This window comes from Microtus oregoni, unplaced genomic scaffold (genome assembly GCF_018167655.1).
Source record: "Microtus oregoni isolate MIOR12 unplaced genomic scaffold, Mior012 000004F_ref0000308, whole genome shotgun sequence".
Lineage (NCBI taxonomy): Eukaryota > Metazoa > Chordata > Mammalia > Rodentia > Cricetidae > Microtus > Microtus oregoni.
In genome coordinates this window covers 16,317,501-16,343,796 of record NW_024543063.1, presented here as the reverse complement: position 1 = coordinate 16,343,796, position 26,296 = coordinate 16,317,501, and the positions used below count along the sequence as shown (strand labels likewise).

Below are 26,296 nucleotides of genomic sequence, written 5' to 3'. Positions count from 1 at the left end.
AGCTCTCACAGAAAATATTGTAAGAAATATAGAAAGTGTCAGGGAAACATTCATCTTCCCAACAAGATGTGCTTCTCCATTTGAGGGTCTAGCAGTCAGCTTCACTTGGCGGGGACTCTAAGCAGCAGAATCTGGGTCTGCAGGTCTCTGTGGGATCTGAAAGTGTGGCTATCCTCAAGGAAGACACACCGTGGACCATGAGAACATGGACTTCAAGGGAGCCTTCGGTGAGGAGACAGAGACCCAGCAAGGTTGTTCACTATAGGTGTAGATCATCCACACCCACTACATAAATGTACCAAGGAAGCAGGACTGAACAGGACTGACTGAAGAATATTTTACAGATAAGTGTGGATGATGGGGGAGATGTATAGCTTTGGGTGTTCTCTTCTATGAAGAATTGACTGGTTAGTGGGACCAAAACATACTAGTAAGACATGAAAGTCAAGCTGGGCAGTGTTAGCGCATGCCTTTAATCCTAGCATTGGGGAAGCAGGTGGATCTCTGAGCTTGAGGCTAGCCTGGTCTTCAGCAGGAGTTCCAGGACAGCAGGGGATACACAAAGAAAACCTGTCTTGAAAACTAAAACAAAAAAGTCTTGAAAATATAAATAAAAGAAAAGAGGTCAACCTAGGCTGGGAGGTAGACCAAAGGTGTTGAGTAGTTATGGGTGTGGCTCTTGATGGAGGGAACCTTTGCAGCAGCAAGAGCAGCAAGCTCTGATGGACCCACACGACTACATAGCTCACTGACACCAGAAAAGCACATAGCTCTTATACATAGAGAACATGCCACCCATGACTGTCATTTAAACTGCTACCACATGGCCGCATTGTCTCAGCTGCTAAAACTTTCCCTTGTGTTACAAATATTGTGATGTGATGGCCACTTGGAAAACATGTCGAGAGAGGCCCATGCTATGTATAGCCTATATCTGAAATGGCTAAGCTATAGAAAGCTAAAAACGACTCTGAAGCCAATTTGTTTTCAAACAAAGAAAGTAATTTGTGTTACTTTTAACTTGCTATAGCTTTGTTATGATGAGCCAAAAATGTATGCAGAAATGTATTCAAGATTAAGTAAATATGATGGTGGGCAGGAAGGAAGTGGCACACAATTTAGTCATTAATTTTATAGAGTGTCATAAACGGAGCTTTCGGGGGTACTAAACTTGCTTGTCCACTGGTGGACTGTTAATTTCATACTTTGGATATATTTTGTATTCCTTCCCAATCTCCCCAAACACTTGAAACACAGCTAATTTTTCTGGGAATAATTTATCTCTACTTCCTTAACTCAGACTAATTGAAGAGAGAAATGGAGCTAGTCACTGATTTAAGTAATCTTTGTTGCTCTTCTCTTCATTCAAGTGAGAAATTACTGTTTCAATCTGCTCAGAGAAGAGGAGAGACGCCTTCCACAGTGTAAGATGCTGCATATCACCTAGTGGGGCTCCTTTTGTTAAGCAGTTGGTACTGATGTCTTAGAATGGGGTTGTGAAGAAAATCCCAGAATCTGTGCGGAGGAGGGAGTGAAGTAGCAAGGAGGGAGGGGAAAAGAAAGATGCTGCTTCCCATTGACATGAGATGTCCCCAACCTGTAAAGACCTGCTCCTTGATCTCACCAGGGAGGCTCCTGTCTGTCCTCCAGCAACTGATATCCACCGATCGCTGAGATTCTAATTGGTTTTGCAGATGTAGCACAAAATGACTGCCTTAAAGCTCCCCTAATGTTGCATATATAAACCCGCCATTACAGTGGATCCCCTGCAATCTCCTTTGAGGGATGCTATCAATATCTGACACAGGAGGGAAGAAGTGAGTGGGCAATTGTCAGAGAACCTGGAGTCATTCCAGGCCCCTTCATTTGTGTACCGGATTCCCAGTTTGCAGGGGGTTCAGAGGCGTCACCTCTGTGTACTCAGTACTGCAGTGGACTGCCAAAACCATGAGATTTAAGGTTGCATGAAAACAAGGACATCGTATCTCCAAATACATATTCATAGGAAGGGGTATCTCATACAACAAAGACAAAACTCTTAAACAAAATCTTGTCGGTACCAAGAAACTGCTGTTTGTGAATGAACGAATGGCCTAAAGGGACATAAGACAACAAAGGAGAGAAAACAATGACTGCAATAAAGATTAGTGGCAAAGCCAAGCAGTAGTGAAAGGAGTCATGGGAAAGATCAAATAAGAAGAAAAAGCCAGAGCTTCCTGTGTAGCCCTTCACGGTGGTGCATGCCTGCATCCCAGAGCATCCTGTGTAGCCCTCCACGGTGGTGCATGCCTGCATCCCAGTTCTTAGGAGGCAGGGGTACACAGAGCAGGAGCTCACAGTCATTCTGGAGTGCAAGGCAGGATAAAATCCAGGCCGAGTTATAAGAGACTCTATTTCAAAATGAAAAAAAAAAACAAAAAAAAACAAACAAACAAAGCTTGAATGCTCAGGGAAGGGCATTAGTGACATTGCCTCTGAAAAGTAAAGCAAAAAGGTTGAAAAGCTCCAGATTCATGTCTTACCCTAATTAGGGAGTTGATTGTTCCTCCCCCACTTGTCTTTAGTATTTTGCAAACAAATAAACATCAAAGCCAATGATTATAGAAACCTTTGCTGTCTAGAAATTTTTATCAATACTTTTGAACTGCATGGGATATCTAATTGGGGTTCTACAATATATGTATACATTATATGTGCATATGCAATATATACGCAACACACTATATATATGCATATATACACACTAAACATTGCTTTAATATTATTTTAACATTGCTCTTTTAAAACTCATATTTCAACTGAAGAATCGAAACTAAAAGTAATGTAATAGCATGCATAATAAAAGGTATGCCGGGGCAAACTTTTGCCAACTGAAAGAGCGCTCGGTAGACAAAGCTAGAGCTAATTAAGCAACAGGATTAATACAGCCCAAGTATAAATGAATATTCATAAGTACATACTGAAAGAAATAAATGATTGGATAAATGAATGGGAGAAATAGGAAAATTTCCCATGCATATTATCTGATAATTTACATAGCTCCTCTGTTCCCAAGGAGAGGGAACTTCAGTTCATGCTTGAAGTGCAAAGTACATGAGCTGCCTTTCCAAAGAACGCACTGTGGGGAGAGCTAAGAAGTTCTTACAGTGGAGAAACCTGGCAGGCACTGGCTCAGTTGGATGGTCAAGACGGGCAATAAGGTTGATTTGATTGGATGGGCTGTGGGTGGCCCTCTAACTTTATGGCTTTCTTCCTCAAAACCCATAATTATAGCCTAATCATGAGAAACATACCTGACAATCTAGAGACTACCCAACAAGTACCCCTCAGAAATGTCACAGTTGTCTACAGCAGGCAAAGTCTAAAAATATGTCACTGTTGAGAGGAACCTAGGGAAACAGGATCATTAAATGTCATCAAAAAGGACATCAGAAGAATCTGAAACAGAAAAGAAGAAGTATGAGCTTCAGTTAATAACAATATACAAGTACAATGCATTTTTGCACACGCAAGTATGTTGTTAATACTAGGACTCCGTCACATTTGTGGCTTTTCCCAAAACTTAAAACTACTGCAGAATTAAAGGTTTATTTAAAAATTTGGAAACTATCTTAAATTCTTTTGCTCTGTGTCTTGCATGGGTTTCGTTAGAATTTTGCATGAATGCTTACAAGAGCTCAATTATGGAGATAATCCATTTCATTTTTCATCATTCGACTTAAGAAGAGAGTTTTGACAGTTCAGCCTATGTTCAAAAACAAAGCCAAAGGACCAAATATACCTGAGCTTTTGAAACCTCAAAAGGCAGAAGAAAGCACAAGCTTGATTCTCAGAGGGGTTAGCTAGCCTCTGGGCCACTATGACAACAGAATGAAAAGAACTTAAAACAACACAAAACCAAACCCTCTTTGCTTTGTGTGAAGGGGCGTTTGGACTGCATAAATGACTATGCTCCACTCTCATGCCTACACCAGAAGAGCACTGGAGTTATAACCTGGAGTGAGCTGTTGGTGCTGGGAATTGAACCTGGGACCACTGGAAGAGCAGTCAGTGCTCTTATCCACTGTGCTGTCTCTTCAGGCCACACATTTTAAACACCTAATCTAGCTACAAGCCTGTGGAGCTACAAGTCTAGCTACAATAGAACATCATATTGTAAATACAAAAGAATGTTGACTCATCTCTAAGGCACAATGGTGGGAGAGACACTAAAGACCACGGGCTCAAGGAACTACAGGGATGGCCATGACTAATGACTTGTTCTTATCTCTTCTCCCTTCCCCACATTGTTTGAAAGGCACAGGGGAGAAAAATTAATTGAAAAGGAAAGTTCCTAAAGCCGCTTAAGTTCTTAACAGACAAATGAGTATAACAGAAGAATTGTAATAATCTTTTATGATGCTAACCATAAGGAAAACTCTATATACCCCACTCATATGCTGGAGAAATCCTTCACAGTCTTAGAGAGCCACGCGATGTAAGAGCAATCATGTGGGAGGTTTGCTTTTGGTCTGTTTTCAATGATCTTCCTGTGAACAGTTTCAAGCTAGAGATTTATAAGCAGCTCATTTTTCACTAAGATAAACTGGATATTGTCTTTTCTTTTTATGTGTAATTCAGTGGGCTTAATGCTGCAACCCTTTAATACAGTTTCTTGTGTTGTGATGATCCTGAAACATGAAATTATTTTGTTGCTACTTCATAACTGTCATACTGCTACTGTTATGAATCGTACTGTAAATATCTGATATGCTGGATATCTGATATGTGCCCTGAAGGGGTTGAGACCCACAGGCTGAGAGCCACTGTTAACTGATTAGTGCAGTTTAATTAATGAATGTGTTTTACTGACCTTTTTTTTGTCTAGAGATAATTAATATGAGAGTCTTGTGTTCCTTGAAGAAACTGAGTGTAGGGAGTGTCTGAAGAAAGACTACTGGAGAGAAGCATTTTTCATGCGACCTGGTTAAGGAGAAGAGTCCTGGTGAGAAAGAGAGAAGGGAAGAGTTTTGGAAGGTCACACAGGAAGTGACAAAGGAGTACAAAGTCTCAAGGAAGAGAGCAGAGGCATAAGCAAAGAAACTGAGAGCTCCAGCCACACAACTCCCCACTGGCATGTCTCGAGGCAGAAGCTTCATCTAAAAGGTAAGCTAGACAGCATGTGTGAGCATACATCCCACTCTCAAACAAACCCACAGCTCACACTAATCTATCAGTTTCCTATAGATTTGATCAAGCAGAAGAAAGAGTTAGAGGTCAGAGTGGACAAGATGCTACTTTTGAATATCAACAAATAGAAAAAAGTAAATGATAATGACTAGATATTTGAGAAATTTGGCATATGATGAAGAGAACCACCTGTTAAAGTACAGCTAGAAGGAGCTGAGATATCTGCTAATGGGACAAGTACATTCCCCAAGGGAAATATAGAATAGACACATTACTACACTTGGGTGACTCACCAGATGAAATGATGAACTTAGATAGCTCCATGGCAAGCAAAGGCATTGAAAGAGTAACAAAAAGTCTTTCCCCGAAGAAGGGTTAGGTAGGCTTAGTACTCAATTCTATCAACTTTTAAGAAGAGGCTAACACCAATTTTACAAAATATTTAAAAGAAAGTAAACAACTCATTTTATGTAGGTAATACTACACTCATATACATACACACCTATGCAAACACATATTGAACTACAGACTACAAAATTTCTCAGTAAGGTTTGGGAAGATTGGATTCAAGACCATATTATGAAAATCACCCACCAGAATCAAGTTAATTTCATGCCCAGAATGCAAGGTTGACTCAATACACCTAAGCCAATAAATGTCATACATCACATAAATAGACTTAAGAATAAAAATCACACTATCATCTTAATAGATACAAAAAAAGATCATTAGCAAAATTCAACACCTCTTCAGCATAAAACTCACTAAAGAAATTAAGAAGAAATGAATGTAATAATAAAAGTTCTATATGACAAACATGTAGCTAACATAGGCTAAGTGGGAGGAACTGAAAATTTTTCCTCTAAAATCAGAACAGAAAAGAGGAACTTTCCTTTTACTTAATATAATACTTGAAACCTAGGAAAGAGCAATAAGACAAAAGAAAGAAATGAAAGAGATACAAATAGAAAAAAAAAGAAGTTGAAGTATCCCTATTTGCTCCTGACATGATACTACTCAACCAAAATTTTCAAGATATTATTCACAGAACTATTTAAAATATTCTAAAATCCATATGATCCCCAAATAAACAAAGCAATCCTAAACATAACAGAAAAATGCTGGATGTAGCACTAAAATTAATTTCAATTTAGCCTGTACAGTCAAAATAGTGCAGATTACTATATAAAATTGGCATAAAAATGAGAGCAAAAGAGTAGAAGGCCCATCATTAACATGGGCAGCTCTAGCCACTGAATTCTCAACAAAGGTTTCAAAGAATATATTGGAAAAAGGACCCTCACCACCTAACAGCACCAAGGAGACTGAGTTTCCACACATATAAAAATGAAGCTAAATCCTTATCTCTTTAAAGAACAACAACAAAAATAAATATGATGAATAAAACCTTAGTGTATGAACTAAGATGACTCAAGATTAACATAAACATGGGTTTTCTAAAAACAGCAACGAACTTTCAAATAGGTCAGGAAAGAACCTCGAGACTGAAAAATGAGACTACATTAAACTGCACAGCTTCTGCACCACAGAGTGAAGAGATGTCAACCTAAGGTTGAGACTCCTTTGAAAATCTCACATCAGATAGCTAACTGTCAGAAATTTGCACTGCAACCCATAATAGTGGCGAAATTATAATTATGAAGTAGCAACAACAGTTTTATAGCTGAGAGTCACCGCAACATGAGGAACATTTCATCTAATATCAACCTCAATTTAAATATAGTCAGGGGTATGTACCACTACACACCTTTAATCCTAGTGTCTGGGAGGCAGAGGCAGGCAGATTTCTGTGAGTTCTAGGCTAACCTAATCTATGTAGTGAGGCCCAGGACCAGCTAGAGATTCATAATGAGACCCTGTCTCAAATATATATATTCAAGATATAAATATATGTGTATGTATGTATATATATATATGTAAAACAAAAAATAACTGATAAATTCTAAAACATATCAGAAATAGTGAAAATAATAATGGAATAATACTTTAGTAATAAAAATAATAAAATATGAGAAGACTGAAAAGAACTGATGAATCCTGAGACCATTATACTGTGTGAAAATAAAATAATATTAGACACAGGAGAATCCCTGGGAATTTCTGAAAGTGGATCAAAATAATCCATGCCAATAGAAGTCTGAGGAGCAGTTGTACATGAGGAGTGAGGATTGAAGAGAAAATCTTTGTGGCTAGATAATGCGTTTCACATATTCGGAGGATTGCTGGTTTCTGAGTGAGGCCCATTCCTTATACTTCCTATAATAAATATGGAGGACTTATCACATCCTAACCAGCCATCTGAGTATCCAGTTATTCAGTTCAATTCCAATAGGACTCAGAGTCTGTTCAAATCCCATAGGTAAAAGTCTCGGCCCCGCGAGATTGTCCTATACATCAGATGCACATGCTTCTCTCCAGCCTGTTTACAAGTCAGTGCTTCCCAGAAACACCTCTTCATATTCAATAATTTGCTGTATTAGTTCTGAGAACTGGAGAATTGAGAGTCAGTGACTGGCTCCCTATGAAGGACTCTACCAAGGCTATGCATGCGTACTGAGCTGAAGAGCTACATAGAGCAGGGTTTGGCAGGACCTGGAACATAGGGGCATATGTCACCTTCCAGTCATATGGATCTGTTCACTAACCTAAGGACTCTCTCTGAAGCCATTAATAGAGGGATTTTATAAAAGCTCACCATGGGTGTATGATCAGTGTTTTAGTTTGGGTTTTATTGTTGTGAAGAGACACCATGACCATTTAATTGGGGCTGGCTTACAGTTTCCGAGGTTTAGTCCATTATCATCACGTTGGGAAAGACGGTAGCATGAAGGCAGACATAGGGCGAGAGAAAGAGCTGAGTGAGAGTTCTACATCTGGATAGGCAGGCAGCAGGAAGAGAACTAGCTGGAGCTTCTGAGACCTCAAAGCACACCCACTAACGTCACACCTCCTCCAATAAAAAGCCACACTTACTCCAACAAGGCCACACCACCTAATAGTGCCACTTTTTATGGGCTTATGGGAATGACCACAATCAGATATTAACCCAACCAATGTCCTGTACTCCTCACTCTTCGGAGGGTAGAGATGGGGTTGAAAGTCCCAACGCTTTATTCATAGCTTGGTGTTTCTAATGGGTGTCCTGATGTTTGCGAAAGAACTCAGTAAGAGTCATCACCTTTTGTCACCTAAGGAACCCCAAAGGACTTAGCAGTTTGGTGTAAGATGCTTTTATCATCTCTATCATTCAGGATATCGTAAAGGTTTTAGGGACTGTATTAGGAGGATATCGTGAAGGTTTTAGGGACTGTATTAGGAGGCAAAGAGATGAGAAGTGCATACATCTTACTGCATGATGGTTGTGCAAATGAATGTAACAGATGTGCAAATTAATGTTCTTGCCAATGTCCACACACTTGCACATTTAAATTTGGCCTTAGTTGAAAGAGGTAAGGTTATCAGTCACTATAGTCTGATATTGTGTATATTACCTTCCCTTGGCTAGTCTAGGAAGGAACAAAATGTTTGGTATAAATTAGGTACTTGTTAGCATCTACTGATTAAACTGTTTTGATAAACTAGAAAGGCCAGGCCCTCTCCTTGTTGGATTCTACAGGGCAGTATGAGGATTCAGAATCCCAAGGGATATTGGAATGATTGCAGATGATCGTAGGCTTCTAAGTTTGTGGGGTCTCAGGAATTTCATAGCTCTGACTATGCTGTTGAACATTATGAGACTCAAAGTCAAAAAGAGCATTTCAGTTTCAGATTTGCATGACTTTATCAATGACATGTAGAATTTCTGAGTATTGGCATTTATTTTGATTATTGACAAAATAATTGGGATGCTAGAGGAATAATTAAGCTGCTAGAACATATCCTGATTGGCCAAGAGGTTAACATTTATAATTAATAGAAATTACAATGATCTACAAAATGAAAATGACATACTCTGCAATTAAAAGTGATTCTCTTAATTACTTTGAAAAGTTCTTAAATGAGGCCTATGCAACCAACAATGACACAATCCTTTCAATAAGCTATATATATATATGTGTGTGTGTGTGTGTGTGTGTGTGTTCAAAAGGAGTGCTTAAAATTTGGTTCTGTGCCTATCAATTTAACATTTGAGAAGCTTGATTTTTTTCAAATATTACATTACATTTTTATTCATTCAGGAAATGATTCTAGTCCTGATGGGATTTATTATAAAAATCGAATAGAATATTTTATCAGTTCTGAAAGCCCAAACTAAATGTCAGGTTTTTATTACTTTGAATATTGATGGCATGTCCTATGAATTGTTTATCGTGGGGATCAAACACACCTTGATCATTTATGGTAATTTTCATTTTATTTTTCAAGGGACCTTTACACACGCATTGTGTCACAACCTTTTGCTTTAAATAAGAAAACTGTAAAAATATTCTTCTTAGTAATGAGGGGATTTTGATACAAAGGTCACCTGAGCTAGCTAGAGTTACAACAGAACTACTGGCTACTTCATGGAAAAAAAGGAAGAATAGGTTGTGAATCTTCACATGCCCAGTGCGAAGACCTTTCCTTCCATTTATACTCAGTGTTTTGGGCGGGGGTGGAGTTATTAACCTAAGGTTACACACGGTACTCATTTGCATTGTGTCCATCAATCCATGGCTGATATTTACGTCATTTTGAGCAAACACACCCTTTGCTTCCATTTGAGATGACTATAATGAATACACCATTTTAAAGTACTTTTGATTATACATTAGATGCCATGGCACTGTGTTGCCTATGTTGGCCTTGGACTCCTGGATGCAAGCAATCTCCCAGTCTTGCTTTCTCAGTAGCTGGTACACTACATTCAACCCTCATCATATATTTTTTGGCTTATTCTACTTCATCAGAATCCAACCTGGAAGAGGACAGACATAAAAGAATATGGATTTAGCTCTGTAGCTCTTTTCTCACTATTTTCTGTTGCCTGACAAGAAAAGCCATGGATGATGGTTAAACTCTTCATCCAAACTCCATTTGCTTCTGGTCGGGGAACTTACTAGTTGACTTTCTGGGGCAGCAATGGTGTAGGCCTCATATCCCACCATCCTGCTGATGTCACTGTCCCTGCATCAGTGTGCATGAGGGCACGGTCTCCTCTAAGGTGCACCCCTTTGCCCATTCATCTTGACAGCTCTCACACCCCTGTGGTACATTCTCAATAGCAAACACTTATGATTCTGTGATGTCACATGGCAAACAAGTCGGCATTACATACGTTCTTTCTAGAAAGATGGAGGATATGTGCAGCAAATGGGGCGAAGGAAGAACAGGACAGGATGTCTGCTTGTGTGTTAGACAGAATCAAGTGTGTGTCTGGCAGTCTCTTATTGTTGAAGCAAAAGTTCGGATAGTAGAAAGTTCAATTAAAAACATGCTCAGGCAATTTGTCAGTAAATGTGGATGTTAGATCTGACCAGGCTGTGACAGTCATGCATGATGGTCTTCTAACATTTATCCTTTTCCTTTTACTTGAATGGAGTTTAAGTATACTTCACAACCTCTTGAAAAAAGTATAGCCACAAGTAAGCTTGTGTGTGTGTGTGTGTGTGTGTGTGTGTGTTTGAGAATGTGCATGAGTATGTCCACACCACATGTCAACTCAAGAAGTCTTCTTTAATAGTTTTTCATTGTTTTTGCCTTTTTAAATGTATATAAATATGTCATGCATACGTATATTTGTGATCATATGTATACATAGAGGCCCCAAGCCTACTCTCCTTTGCTCTTCTTATTTCATTGTGGAGGCAGGGCCTCTTTAAAAAAATGTGTTTATTTTATGTGTATTAGTGTTTTGTCTCTGCATGTCTATGTAACCACTTATGTGCCTGGTAACCACAGAGGTCAGAAGACTGACTTGAGTTATAGACAGTGATAGCCACGTGGGTCCTCAGACTTGAGGCCAGGTCCCCGACAAGTGCTGAGCCAACTCTTTAGCCCCAATAAAACCTCTTCCAATCAAATCCAAAACTGTCAGATAAGGCACATCTTGTTAGGCAATTTGATCTGTGCATCTCATCTCTGCCATCCAGGGTTACATGTCTGTGACCGTTTCCCCAGGCTTCGGTCTTTTGCTTTGAAACAGTCCCTCTTACTGAGCCAACTGTGCACCACTCCAGCTAGCATAGCTGGCGAGCAGAGCCCTGGGGCCTCTGGCTCCTCCTTTCCCCGCAGTGTTCCCGATGCCTATGTGCTCCACACCTCAAAATTTCCAGGCGCTGGTGATCATAACTCCGGTCTTCATGATTCCAAGGTAAGCATTTTAACCGTGGAGGCATCTCCCCATGCTAGAATTAACTTTTTAAAAGCTAGGTTTCGTGTTAATCTGTGAAGTAAAGCGCCCCATCATGCATTGCATTTGCAGACATAAGTCCATTTTGTTTGTCAGGCTCACACACTGCAGCATTCACTTGTCCTCACTCTGGTTGGTCTCTTTGCTTCCCCGGGACTCCTTCTATCTGCTTTATGTCACATGTGCTCCATCACCCTCTGCTCACCTCCTATCACCTCTTCTTCCTTCTCTTGGTTCCCTTTTATAACAAACTTTTGCAACCACCTATCACTCTAGGTCCAGAGTATCTGAGACTTTCTTCTGGCCTTTGTGACTGCACAGACATACAGACACACAGACACACACACACAGACAGACTCACACAGAGAAAGGGGGGAGCATGAATAAAATGACTAAAAAAATTATAAATAACATTTTCTCTTTTAGTGGACCCTTGAAGGCCCAGGACTTACTCTCCCTTGATTCTGTATTGAAAACCTGCATGGCATTCTGGGAACAGAGTCAGGCTCTGCCTGCTTCCTTGCAGGGACAGTGAGAGGGGGGCATCAAGTCTTGGTTGTCACAAGCATTTGGAGGCCTATATGCATTCATTGGTTAGCCTTTATCTATCCTGATCAAGATATAAGCCATTAAAATAAAGTCATTAAAACAAAACTAAAAGGAATAAGATAAAAATATCAACAGAAATGACCTGAAATAGGAATAATTTCTTAACATTGCTTCTAGTACCTTCTAAACTGTACATATTTATCTATTTTTTTCCCAACAAAATACAATAAAAAGGAAACATTTTTTTATCCTCTTCAGGAAAGTCAGCTCTGATTACTGTTTTGGATGTAGCGCTTCAACAGGAGATTGTGTGTGTGAAAGAACAATGGCCCTGTTCCTTTCAGCTGTCCTCTGCACTCCCTGGAATAAAACAGGATGCAGGAGCTGTGGGTAGGTCTAAAGGGGTCTGGTCAGCTTCCACGATGCTCATGTGCTATGCACAAACAGATACACTAAACCCATTGTTTTATCTTTCCCTTCTTTTTTTCATGTTGAATTTTATCGGCATTTTCCCCTTTCTATCTGCCGAAAGATAATGAAAATGGATGAGAGACAGTATATATCCTCCATGGAGGAAGCCATCAGGTCCATTCTAGACTCTTACTTGATGCAGTACATTTTGCAGAGGAACAAAGATGGAAGGAAATATCTCAGCCATGCTCCTACCCACTTTCTCTTGTACCAGACTAGACAGAAACTTGGTGACTCATGTTGACTTCCATGGATTAGTCTCATTGCAGGCCCTGACTTCTTGATAAGGAGACAATCTGCACCTCAGTATCTAGAGGGCAGTGTATTAGAAATTGTTCACAATCTCTTAGCAGCTGGTAGGTCACACAGAGAATGGTGGGCCCCCTTTTCTTCTCTGTGATGAGAAACTTCTGAGCACATGCCTGGTAGTCCATTCTCATCATTTATTCCACACTGTTTTCCAGACTTGGAGAATTGATTTCCAAATTTAACGTGCATAAAACTGACCTAAACTTCTAATAAAGAATTCTTAGCCTCTTCTGATACTCTACTTGGAGGTTCAAGTAAATCCTAATAGTCAACCCCTTTACCCAAACACACCTTGGGATGGTGATATGATTTGAAAACTTCCAGGCTTGAGTATTGGGTGTTTTGTCCTATATATAAATTATTTTCTTGCACTTTATTATAGATCTTGACTTTCTTTGAGGAGAAACACAGGAAAGAAGTAAACAAATATGTTTCCACCTGTTTTATTTTTTTAAAAAAGGCATGCATACCTCAGTTCTATTAACAAAAACAAAATCAATTGGTGTTTCTGGATAACTGAGCATATTAATATCTCTGTGTTTTCCACAAATGGCTTTCCTCCATAAATTTTACACTAGTTTTATCTTAAAGCTAGGTAGTAGAATGTGTTGTGAATTCTCTTACAGCAAAAATGTCCTAATGCTTCTTATTGGAGTTTTACTGTGTTTTGTTTAATTCTAGATCCAGGCACAAAATGACTATGAAATGGAAAATGGTGGCACATTAAACCAAACTGACATCAGTCTTTCCTCTAAAGCAAAGTGATTTGTTTTATGGCAGTAGACAGGGCAGTTTGACAAAAACTTCCCCAAGCATGCCATCTTTCAAGGACTGAGCAACCTTCTTTCAAATAGACATACTCTTAAAGGATGCACTTAGAATATATGAATCAGAAATCACACACCAAAGGTAAGTCACTTCCTTATTACCATAATAGTAGCTTCTGCTCATGCTCCCACGATCTGATAAAGATGTGTCTGCCTGGATGATGGGTTAAATGAGAGCTTGATAATGATCTCTGTGATCGCCACCTACATTTCTTATCATTTGTTCTCTTCAGAAAGCAACACACACACACACACACACACACACACTCATACATATTTAAATATATAAAGAGGGGGGAAGGGAGGGAAAGAGAAAAAGGTAGACAATAAAAAGGATGAAAATCACAGAATAAAGTTTTATTCCCAAAGGCTGATTTAATATAAATAAAGTAATTCATAAGACAAAATAATTAATGTGGTGCTTGGCTCCCATGACGACCCTCAGCAATCACATTCTAGGTTTCATATTGTCTACAGCTCCCTTTATACTGAATTATGGATGCATGTGTTGCCAGTAAGATACCAAGGAGAAGACAATGGGTGGTTTCTGAAGCAAAGTCATAAAAGACACTGAAGATTCTTCTTTGCCTTTTCTCCTTGGGTCACTTGCTCTAGAGGAAGCCAGCTACATTTGTGAAGACATCCAATATAGGTAGAAGCTACTTGTTCATTTCTTGGCTGCCCAGACCCAAAATAATCACACAGAAACTGTACTAATTGTAATACTGCTTGGCCAATAGCTTAAGTATATGTCTAGCTAACTCTTAACATCTTAAATTAACCCATTTTTAATATTTTATATTTTATCATGAGGCTCATGGTTTACCAGTACTGGCACACAGAACTCTTTCTTCTCTGATGGCTACCTGGCATCTCTGTGATTCCACCTACTCTCATATATCTTTTCTAGCCTGTCTATATTCTGTTAATATAGAAGTATGAAAGCAGCTTCTTTATTAACCAATGACAGTAAAACATTTTCGTAGTATACAGAGGGGAATCATACATCACTCCCTTTTCTGTCAAAATAAGAAGGAAGGTTTTAACCTCAACATAGCAAGATTACATACAACAAAACAGTTATTAACCAAGAATCACAGTTGCAATATTTAGTCCATTTATATTTGGCAAATTAAGGAAATTCTCTATCATCTGTCCTATCTTTGTGATTCTAAAGTTTAATCTATATTTTATAATTATAACTATATTTCTTTAACCTCATTAAAGACTCCAGAAGAATATAATATCACCTAAATAAACAGGAAGTGCATTGTAAGCAACTTCCCAAACTCTAGAATTGACAGAGACATCTTGCTACCTGGACAGTCCCTCAAAGTTCTTTTGTAATGTTGGGGCATTCAATCTTCAGCCTATATAGGCCCATAGTATCTAGTATATTTTTCTATGAAGCAAGACATTTGAAGTTCTCTTATGCCTTGTACTGGAAAAGTTCACCATTTGCTTTCTTTTGTGTCTTGGAAAATGTCTGACAGTTCTCTCATGAAGCAGGAACTTCTTTAGGCAAATTTAGCAGTCATTTTGTTTTGATCCTGTATGTCCAGTTCATCAAGCAGTACAGGAAAGTGCAGTTTCTTCTCCAAATGGCTAACATACACTAAAAGGAGCCTCTTTGATGTTCATCTTTTTCTTGAAGTAGAATGGTGTTGTCAGGAGCAGATGTGTCTCATTGTCATGAAAAGTCCTAAGTTTTTAAAACATTTTAAATGCCACATTCTGTTAGTCTTTGAAAGGTTTGAAGAATACCTATCCATCTGAAATATATCTCTGTACATTTAGAAAACCTAACTGACATGTCTACAAGCTTGACTATTCTTGATGGCTATGTATTAACATGTATTTTTAAATTATATATTACATTTTTAAATGAGCTGCACAAACACAATACCTTAAACAAGAACAGAAAAACATATGATAAAATTGATCTTAAATTTGTATTAATAGACCCAGATCCATATCAGAGCAAAGTATTCATCTCTATATCATATCCATTTTAAATGAGAACAAACATTTATAAACAATATTTGGGAATTTGCACATAGACCTCTCCAAAGCGTTTTCTGCTTTTTGTTGGGCAAAGTGTCCAGGGAAGGCCCCACGCCCAGGAGTACTTGGCTGACACAAATTGAATTCTAATTTATTTTAATAAAGAGAGAGAACATTAAGTTGAGTGGGTAGTGAGTTGGGGGAAGATCTGAGAGAAGTTTGAAGAGGGCACTGAATATGATAAGAATATATTGTCTTCTTCTTAAGGAATTTCGGATAATAATCTCTAGTGCAATGGCTAGGTCTTATGGTTAGCTCATGATTAACTTGGTGAAATGATATAATATTTTCCTCTACGTTTTATTTTTAAAAATTGGATTATTAATTTGGTAGGGCAGAGCATGTATGCCACAGTTCATATGACTTCTTCCCATAATGAGCCCACTCAAAAATTACCTCTAAGTGGGCACAGAGGGCTTATTTGTGGTAGCCCAAGCCTGGAAGTGACCCAGTGCCCTTCAATAGGTAAATGGCTAAAATAGATAGTGTGCAATACTAAGTAGTGGTTCAAAGGCACAAGCAATCCACGTGTGCATAATATAGACTGACTTTATTAATTTGGCAATAGCCTCTATAATAAATCATTCCAAAATCATAACTTAAAATAATATAAACTTGTTCTTACAGTGCTAGAGAATGTAAGTAAATGATCAAGATGTTAGTAAGGCCATCTTTCTTCTGAAAGCTTAGGAGATAATTTATTCTTTCCTTTTTCTGGTTCTATTAACAGCTTAAATTCATTGGCTCAAGACATCCCTTGAAGTTCTTGCTTTCCTGATCACACTCTCCTTCTGTATGGCCTTCTTATCTTCTTATAAAACCCTTGTGATTATGTTGGTTGACCTGGATAGCCCAATATAATCTTCCATCAGGAGACCCTAACTTAACAACATCAGCAAATCCTCTTTTGCTATATTCACTGTATTTATAGCTTAAGGGATAAAGGTGCAGCTACCCTCCAGGGAGGGAACATTATTTCATATACAATGTGTCACAGGACTCATGCTAAGTGAAAGAAATGCTCAAAGATTACTTATGATTTTACTTAGCAAAATAATTTGTTATTGATGAACAGAAAACCTGAAGAACTTAGCTCAGATATGCTAAGCAGGTTCCATAACTACACAAATTAAACCACATTGCCAAAGGCAATGCTAGCAAGGAATCACAGATAAGCACACATATTTTCTGCAGTCAGACTTGTTTCCAGGGGGGAATGAAGGAATAATTGCGCTAAGTATTCCAGGATTCTTTAGGATGCTATTATACCTGCAGAAACATACGAACCTAGTTGAGATTTAGGAAGAAACTATTTATCCCCAAATACACAGTACTTAATTGTGTTTAGTCTCTATGGAGAGTGTGAGAAATGAGAAACAAGAAGACCATGGGAAGTTTGTGGAGAACCGTAACAGCTATTCTCAGTTCTGGATATTTGAGGCTAAGAAATGGGGAGAACTTAGACTTTGCAATCAATGTAATAATAATAAATCTGCCACTGCATTCAAATGGGACCATACCAATGGTGCAAGAGGAACTAGGGAAAGGGGGTAAAGGTCCAGATGAACAAGAAGAAAAGCCAGATTCGGGTCATCTAGCATAGGGGATTCTCTGCGACCACAGGGAAGGAGGCCTGCCATCAAAAACACATTTCCTGAGGGAAGAGTTAGAAAAAGGCCACAAAGTTTTTATTCAGGCAGCACCTGGCCCAGTGTGAATGTTCAATAAGACATGGCAAGACATTAGTGTGTGAGGTGAAGGAGAGAGTGGTATTAAATGAGGAGGAGAGTTAATGGCCTAGGGAGAGTGAGGCATTAATGGAAGAAACCGGGAGGTGTTAGTGTGTGGGAGAATGGACCATGACTTCTAGACAGTCTCTGCCAGCTTAAGTCCTCACCCACCCATGTAGGGAAATGAGGCATTTGCTTAATTATTTTAAAGGCATCAAAACCTCCCTTCTCATATACCTGCTGCTTAATACATTCAATAAGATTGCCTTTATTCCCTTCATGCAAACAGCTACTTTCCAGGGTTAATTTTATTTTTGTGTAGTGTAATATCTTCTACTGGAATAATAAACAAAACCTTTGTTTTCATTATTGCTGGTCTTCAGTTTTAGGTTCTTCTATTCTAGAATAGTCTACTCTCTTGGTATAAGAACATAGGTGGACCCCCTGAAGGTAAGTAGGGGAGGGTGTGAAGCAATGTTGGAAAGAAAGAGAAGGGCAAGCCAGAAGCACTCTGTGGGACACTGAAAGACAGAGAAGCAGCTCATTTCTTAGTGACAAGACTATTAAACACCCCCGCCATAGACACTCGGCGCTCAGTACAAAGCCATTCTCTCTCACCTGCTGAAGTAGCAGGCTACCTTACGTTGGAAACAATGAAAAGCTGTCATGTGACTACATTCCAGGGCCATGTGAAACTCAAGGCAGGTACTTTGGGGTAGACCTCCACATCTAAGGTAGGAGTGTGGTGGCGAGGCTGGTTTGTTGGGGGCTTCAGATTTAATTTTGTCACTTTTGTAAAGTGACTGTGTTTTTTTTTTTAATTTTTTTTTTTTTTTTCGAGACAGGGTTTCTCTGTGGCTTTGGAGCCTGTCCTAGAACTAGCTCTGTAGACCAGGCTGGTCTCGAACTCACAGAGATCCGCCTGCCTCTGCCTCCCGAGTGCTGGGATTAAAGGCGTGCGCCACCATCGCCCGGCAAGTGACTGTGTTTTTAAATTGAAAAGCTCAGTCTGGTAACCAAGAACTCAGGGTGAAGATTCCTGTCAGTTACACAGAGGAAACACTCTGGGTGACAAGCTTGAGGCAAAGAAGAAAGCAGTGGCCTCTAAGGGCATGGAGGAAACCCACAGAGACACTTTTGGAGAGCTATGGCCTGCTATGGAAGATAAAATTGTCACCAGTTTTGAAGTATCCAAAGTTTCTTTGCTGCTTTCCGACAACATTGTTGACATCAAAACCTTTAGTGAAAACCTATTCACATGTAAGGCCTGAAGCAATTAGAATTCCCTGGAAGTGTGAAGAGGCCTCAGTGGCCGACTCAAGCCGTGCAAAGGATGCTGAGGAAGAATGACAGGCTCACACTAAGAGTGAGGATCAAGGGTCCCTTTGCAGCACAGAGGCAGGTGGCTCCCTGGGCCTGTCAGTGAGACTCACTGCAGAGGATCTCTTCATTCATAAAGAAGGTGTAGTTTTGCCTTGCAGTTTCAGTTGCTGTGAGGAGACACCATAGCCATAGCAACTTTTATAAAAGGAAACATTTACTGGGGTGGCTTAGAGTTTGGGAGGTTTAGTCCATTGTTATCATGGCTGTAAGAAAGGCAGCAAGCAGGCAGACATGGTGCTGGAGATGGAGCTGAGAGTAATACATCTTAATCCACAGGAAACAGAAAGTGAACTGTGACACTGGGAATTGCTTGAGTATAGGAAACCTCAAAGCCGACACCAGGGGGACACACTTCTTCCAGCAAGATCACACCTGCCCCAACAAGGCCACACCTCCTGATCATGCCACTTCCTTTGGGGACCACTTTCTTTCAAACCACCACAAGGCAAAGATAGAGTTCAATGGAAAAGCACTTGTGTAGAAAACATGAGACACTATGGTCTGCCCCCAGGACTGGTCAAACTAAAATAAAGTCGCTCAACAGATGGTTTAATGAACAAAGGCTTCGTGAGCAAATGTGAGGCCCTGAGTTTGGATACTAAGGTCTGGCATAGTTGTACAGCCCCGAAATCTCCGAGGGCTTATTGTGAGATTGGGACTGGGCTTTGAAAGTCCCCAGAAGTTCCTGGGCCAGTCAGCCTGGCCTGTAGTGGCCAACCAAAAAGACGTGGTAGAAAGGGAAAACATGCAGCCAAGGTTTCCTTCTGACGTCCAAATGTTCCTGTGGCTTCCATGTGTCTACATTTGCACAAGAACATGTACACATAGCATATAAATACACACAGATTTAAAAATTAAAGTAATAGAATAAAACACAGAAGGTGGCTCCTTCCTCTTAGTAAAGGGGTTTTAATTTTTGGTTCAGTTTTATGACATAGACTCATTCCTAGGAAACAGGTGTGCAACATGCCATTAAAAATAAGCATAAGATGCTCGGAGAATTAACATGTCCTGATCTTTGATGACCTGAAGGAATTAGGTAAAACACTTGTCAGGATGACCCCATCTGGAATTGTGAGCCCAATTCCACATCATTGTTAAATGGTTGTTTCCCGTACAACGAGCAGTGGCGAGTTCATCTCTCTTTTCCCCTCATCCCAAGGGCAGCCAGTAAATAGCGAAGTCTATTGAGGCTCAGATGGACATGACCATGAATATCAATAAGACTCGTGATCCTTCCCAGCACAGGAGAGCGCATGGGGCCACCTCCCAGAGCTTTGAGAGATGAAGGGTAAGGACGTCTGTGAACTTTTTAACCTCCTGTCCCGTCGAGGCAGCAATCACACACACTGACATAATTCCATTAGTTAATGAATACTTTTAAGAATTTGTCCACTGTAAAAATACACTTAAAATCAATCAATTATCTCCTCTGTTAAGGCTTCCTCTTTTTTTATAAGCCTTTTCATTTAGCAGAGGCCCATATACAGGAAAGATATGATTCTTTTTTGCATTTAACGTTTCATGCTATCCCACAAATTGGTTGAGAAAGGAAAGCAATGTGGCTTATTGGTTTCAAACTTCTCACTCTATCTTAAACTCTTAGACTACAGACATTGCAAATTTAAGGGAACTCACCTACCACTATTGTTGAAGGCAGATTGAATGGCTGTGCTTTCCTTTATTGATTCTAGACTCATCTTTGGAGTACTCCTTGATACAGGATTGATGATTGACATTAGAGATCAAGCAGTTCCTGGAACAGGAAGTAATTAGTCAGCGCTCACCAATAGAAAGAGAACTTAACTTGGGATTGGCAGACTTAGCTATGTGTTCATCTCTGCCAGCTCCCAGCTGTGACTATAAGCAAATTGCTCAGTCCCCACTGGCCTACGGTCATTCCCATCTGTGGAGGAAAGGACTAGTGGCGTGATGTCATCTCAGCATTTGATGAGCCAATTTAACTACACCTGGAATCAGGAGAAAAACAATAATAGTGGCAATACGTTCCCTACCACAAGAATTCAAATGTATAAAGCTACTCAATCAAAACGAATTAAGGTAATTAAATCAGATACCCAGTCTGAAATGGGATGGTCTCTTCTCAACATGGCTGTCTGGTTGGTATGATTAGCCTCATATAAAATACACTCACTTATTCTGCCTCTCATAAACTTTCAAAGAGGTGTGTGTATGTGTGTGTACATTCACAGGGAGGTCATCAGAAAGCTTCAGCTATTGTTTCTTAGGACCTATTCACTTTGTTCATGGAGACAAAGTCTCTCATTGACCTGGAACTCGGCAAGTAGTCTAGGCTGGCTTCATAGCCTTGGATTTACCCATCTTTGCTGCCTGGCGCTGGGACTATGAGTTAATACCATCAGGTTTGGCTTCTTTAATGTGTGCACTGAAGACTGAACTCTGGTTCTCATAGTTGTAAGGTACACATTTAACCAAAGGACTCACCTTCCCAGCCTATAAAGATATCATGGATGAAGTTTTTGTCTCTGCACAATTTGACCCTGATAAAAAGTTGCCAGATTGAATCCCATCCAAAAACTGATTGTACTCAATACAAAACTTCTTAAACAGATGTGAAGTCAAATGAGCAAGGAGGATGAAAACATCTCTGAAGATACAAAAGTGCTTCTCAACAATACAGCTGAAATGTCATAGTAACAACTACTCCCGGACATCTTGAACATCAAGAATACAATAAAGTATACTAGCAAGAAATATTTCCCATCCTTATGACTTCTACCTTTGAAAGCCATCATGTTGGGTTATTCTTTGGGCTAAGAAGAAGTAATTTCCTCATGGATTCCCTCACGTTATTCTAAGTCCATGACATTCTAGAGAATTATTTATTATAATTATTATTATTGTGGCTGAGTATGTGTGTGCTAACAAGATGCACATGCTTAGGTCAGAGGGAAGTAATTCAAAGGCAACAATGAGGGAAGATGGGGAGGGTTGGAGATGTTTGTGGAATTCCAGACTTTGCTATCCTGTGGAAGATAATCGGAGGTCCTAGAGTTATTGCCTAAGTGAGAGGAATCAGGCATGCACACCTTTAGTCCAGTGGCTGAAAAAAGAATGGTTAGTCAATCCATTCCAAGTCTAGAAGTCATTTGGAGGTTGGCAATGTGAGTGAGTTTCAGAAAAAGTGCTAAGGAGAAATAGAGATCTGCATTCAAACAGTGTGGAAGGACTGTCAAGCAGATGGCCAAATGTCTAAGATGATAGGAAAGAACGTGGGATTTATTGTCAATTAGCGGTGAAATTGGGAAAGTAAATCTACCACAAAGCTAATGAAGTGAGATCTTCAGGATACAAAACATACACTGAGCAAAGACTGGGCAGCCCATTGTATAGATGAATAACCTCATCTTTGAACTTCAGAGAAGTTGTGAGAAAACCATGAAAAACTCCACTGGAGTCTTTCACAAGAAAACATACAAAATAGACATTAATCTAACATGAAAAACAGATAAGGGGTAGAAAGCAGGAAATGCCAGCGCTAGTCATTGATTCTATTTTGTTGCTATGAGAAACAATTTATCACAATCAGGTTGGTTGTCACAAGCCATTGGATATACGATGTAAATCACAAATTCGGTTCTGGAACCCAGTGAATACCTTTCTTACAGGAAGGAGGAAGGCTGAATGGCGAAGGTAAGAGACTGAGTGATTGGGATGAACCCAAGGACTACCAAGGGTTTCCATTAGCTTTCAGATCCCTCTGTGAAAAGAGTGTCATCAGTTGCATGCCAGTCACCACAGACCAGACAGTCATACTAAGAAACACAGAAATATCAGGCAGAGGACCTTGGTGTCAGTCAGAAAGGAGCAACTTGAGGTTCACAGAAGAGAAATATCCCAATCTCCCCATTCGTGTTTCCTTTCATCTGGCGGTATGCAGCCCCCAAGAGAACACTATGTGAACGGGTTGGTTTTGTTTTCTTCCATTTGTTATCAATATCATTTAGTGGTGGGACCCTGCAATGTTGACAAGCCCAAAGCTTACCTCTTTTCTAGACAATCTGTCTGAGACTGGAGCCCAGTTGTGGTATAGTTTTCTTTATTATTGTTGAGAATTCCTTGTAGACATAAGTTGTCTACAGAAGGCCTTAGAACATTTGACTTTTACACACACACACACACACACACACACACACACACACACACACTACTTCTCTGGTTTTACAACTCCCACTGCAAAGAAATTAAAGAGCATTGGCATTGGCAGACACCCGACTATATCTCGGTAATGATCTATTCAATTTATGTCCAGATGACAATGTATAAAAATTGTATTTTAGAATTTTAAGTTTTATTAGGTCATTTAAAGATGCATACTTCTGCACCTCTATAAACTCTAATATCTCATTGTCATTCTTCTTCTGACACATTTGAAAATGTTTTTGAACAATGTCAAAACATGTGGCTTCCAATTTATACAAATATGACTATTGCAAAAAATACCCCGCTTTTTAGCAACACATTAAAAATGCTGCATGCTCCCTGCATTAGTGACTTTCCTGTTGCAATGATAAAATGCCAAGATGAAAATCAATTTATGGAGGAAGGACTGTTTTTTTCCCAATTTGTCTTATGGCTCCAGAGGATTGCAATTCCATCTTTGTGGGGAGATGGGCAGCAAGTTGACAACCACAGCTTCAATTGAAAGTGAACCAGAAGTTTAATGAGGCTATGAACTCTCAATACCTGCTCCCCAATAACAGACTTCCTTTCGCAGGGTTTCACCATCACATACCCTCCACAAAGAATGACTCCAGTTGTCAATTGCCTCTGCATAAGGTAGACATTTCTCATTTAAACCACTAAACTACATTCTAGCATTGAATACTGGTTCTACCATTTAATATAGTAATTCACTCTTTTTTTTGCCAAAAAATTCATTGTTCTTTGTGTGGCCTGTTACTTGTCACCTGGGATCTCCATATCTGTATGTACAATGCCTATTTCATGTGCTATGTAGACTGAGTAAATAGACTCACTTTAACATGATAGAAGGCCATGGATGCCAAACACTGTGCCTTGGAATTCACTTGACCCTATCCTATCCTCCAGTTTATTGATCTCAACCGCTAAGGCTATGCTGATTCATTTATATAGCTTGGGTGTTGCTAAAACTGATGTTAACATTCACCAACAGGATAAAACCCAAAAGTTCATACCTACAATTTAAAAATAAACACTAGTAAAAGAAGTATGTTTCTCCAAAATACCAAGAGATCATTTATTTCTACAACACCCACAGAATTGGTTATTATAATATAAGGGGACATGTACATTTGTGTTCATGTGAATGAAGCTGTCATCCCAAGGAATGCCTTTGGAACAATATCTCTCACTGGGCCATGAACTCACCATATAGACTAAACTCACTATGAATGAGTCCATGAATCTTCATGTCTCTATCTTCCTAGTTCCAGGATTACAGGCTCACATGCTCACAGGCTACACACACCAGATATTGTGGCTTGGATTTCAGCAATTGAACTGAAGTCATTGTGCTTAAATCTCCCAGCCCTGTAAAAATACTATATACTTGATTAGTCGCTAGGCTGTGGATGGATCTATAAGGACACATTTGGAGTATGTACCATCGAGTCCATATTATGGTTTAGAGAATCTCACTGGGATTTAGTAGTCTACATTTTTAGTAAGCGCCGTTGGTGTCTCCAAAGCATACCAGCTTAAGAATCCCCTAATCTCTTCTGTAACGTGGGATGCAAAGTTCCCTTGGCTCTCAGGGTTGCTTTTCTACAATGTTCTTGCTTCCTAGATAATCACCCAGTGAAGCTAGAACTCCATGGAAACTTAACCAAAAACAAATGGAAATGAAGGACAAATTTTTATTTTTCCTAAGATTATGCCCAGTTTTCTTTTGGTCTGCCATCTGATCATTTTCTAATTTTTTTTTTTGAGAATTCCAAATTATCTTCTCTAATAAAATATTTCAAATCAAAGCATTTGATTTACTAGAGTTCTCAAGGATGAAGTAACTGAAAAATGTTCTCATTGTTTCTGTCACCTCAAGTCTACATAAACCTTTGAAATTCATTTCTGCATTTATTACCAAATGATCTCCATGCAAAACTCTTTCAACAGGAAACATTTATGCTAATTTAATATACTCTCTTTTCCAGGAAGTCTTCATGCTTATTTTCACTGTACTTCTAGTCAAATAACTGAAAAACCAAGTAATATGAAAGATAGGGTGGTGTTGGCAGCAATTGAGAAATGTGGAGAATAAAAATGTTCAGGCTATGGTGTTAATCACTTCATATGTGTCATCTAAAGTGTTTATTGCACCCAGCTTGAAGAAGCCATGCCATGCAGATGTTAAGAAGCGAGACAACAGTTATGAAGGTCATAAATGACACAGAATGCCAACTCCTTTGGTGTCTACACTTCAAACCACACTGCTGTCCATAGCAATAGGGCACTTGGTGGTTCAGGTGAACTCTTTGCTGACATGTCTGTATAGACACTAAACTTTGGCTGCTAAAATATGCTATAGAGGGCTCAGGACTTTTAAGCCACATCTACTCCGGCTGTATGTACAGATTCTGTAGAAACTGGTCTTTGTCATCCACAGGAGGCAAATCTCTAAAGCTTTGGAGCATTTTAATTATTGAAGATTGGACAGACGTTGTAATTGGAGCGGCGAGGCTGTGTCCCCGGCACCCCGGCCGCCTGCTAGCTTATGCCCCGAAATAATTACACAGACACTGTATTCTTTTAAACACTGCTTGGCCCATTAGCTCTAGCCCTTACTGGCTAATTCTGATATCCTGATCAACCCATCTCTAATAAACTGTGTAGCACCGGTCTTACGGGGAAAGATTCAGCATGTCTGACCTGGCGGCTTGCTTCATCGTGTGTGTCTTCCCGGGAGAAGGGAGCATGGCCTCTCTGCTCCAGAGAGCAGAGCTGTCGAGTCTGAGCTCACTTCCTCTTCCTGCCAGCATTCTGTTCTGTTTATTCCACCCACCTATGTTCTAACCAATAAAATGGGCCAAGGCAGTTTCTCTATTTTTTAACCAATGACCTTCCTCCATCAAGACATCTCACCTTTTATTCTTAAATTTGGTGCTTCCTCATTGACAAACTTGGAATGGACAATTTGATAAACAGGCAGTCCCCAGGAAGGAGTGTCACACCACTCCAAGTGACAATCATCTTCTGATGACTATGTAACAATGGAAAATGCTCTCTTTCCATACGAAAGGCAAACCTTGGCATTCAAACCCTATGATATTTCAAAACACAAAATTAAGTCACTAACAAATGCTCTTTGGGAACAGGATTCTTAGTATATGAGAGAGAAAACTATAGGAAGAAAAAGGTCTTTATAGTTTTCATAGGTGACCTTGCACTTCTCAGCTAAGCCCACTCAGTAACTTCAGGTA

General features: G+C 39.5%; 1 pseudogene; it reads right to left on the bottom strand.

Moving 5' to 3' along the window:
- Nucleotides 1–3,406: 3,406 nt before the first annotated feature.
- The window catches only part of LOC121446931, an 83,012-nt pseudogene continuing 60,122 nt past the window's right edge, over nucleotides 3,407–26,296 (bottom strand).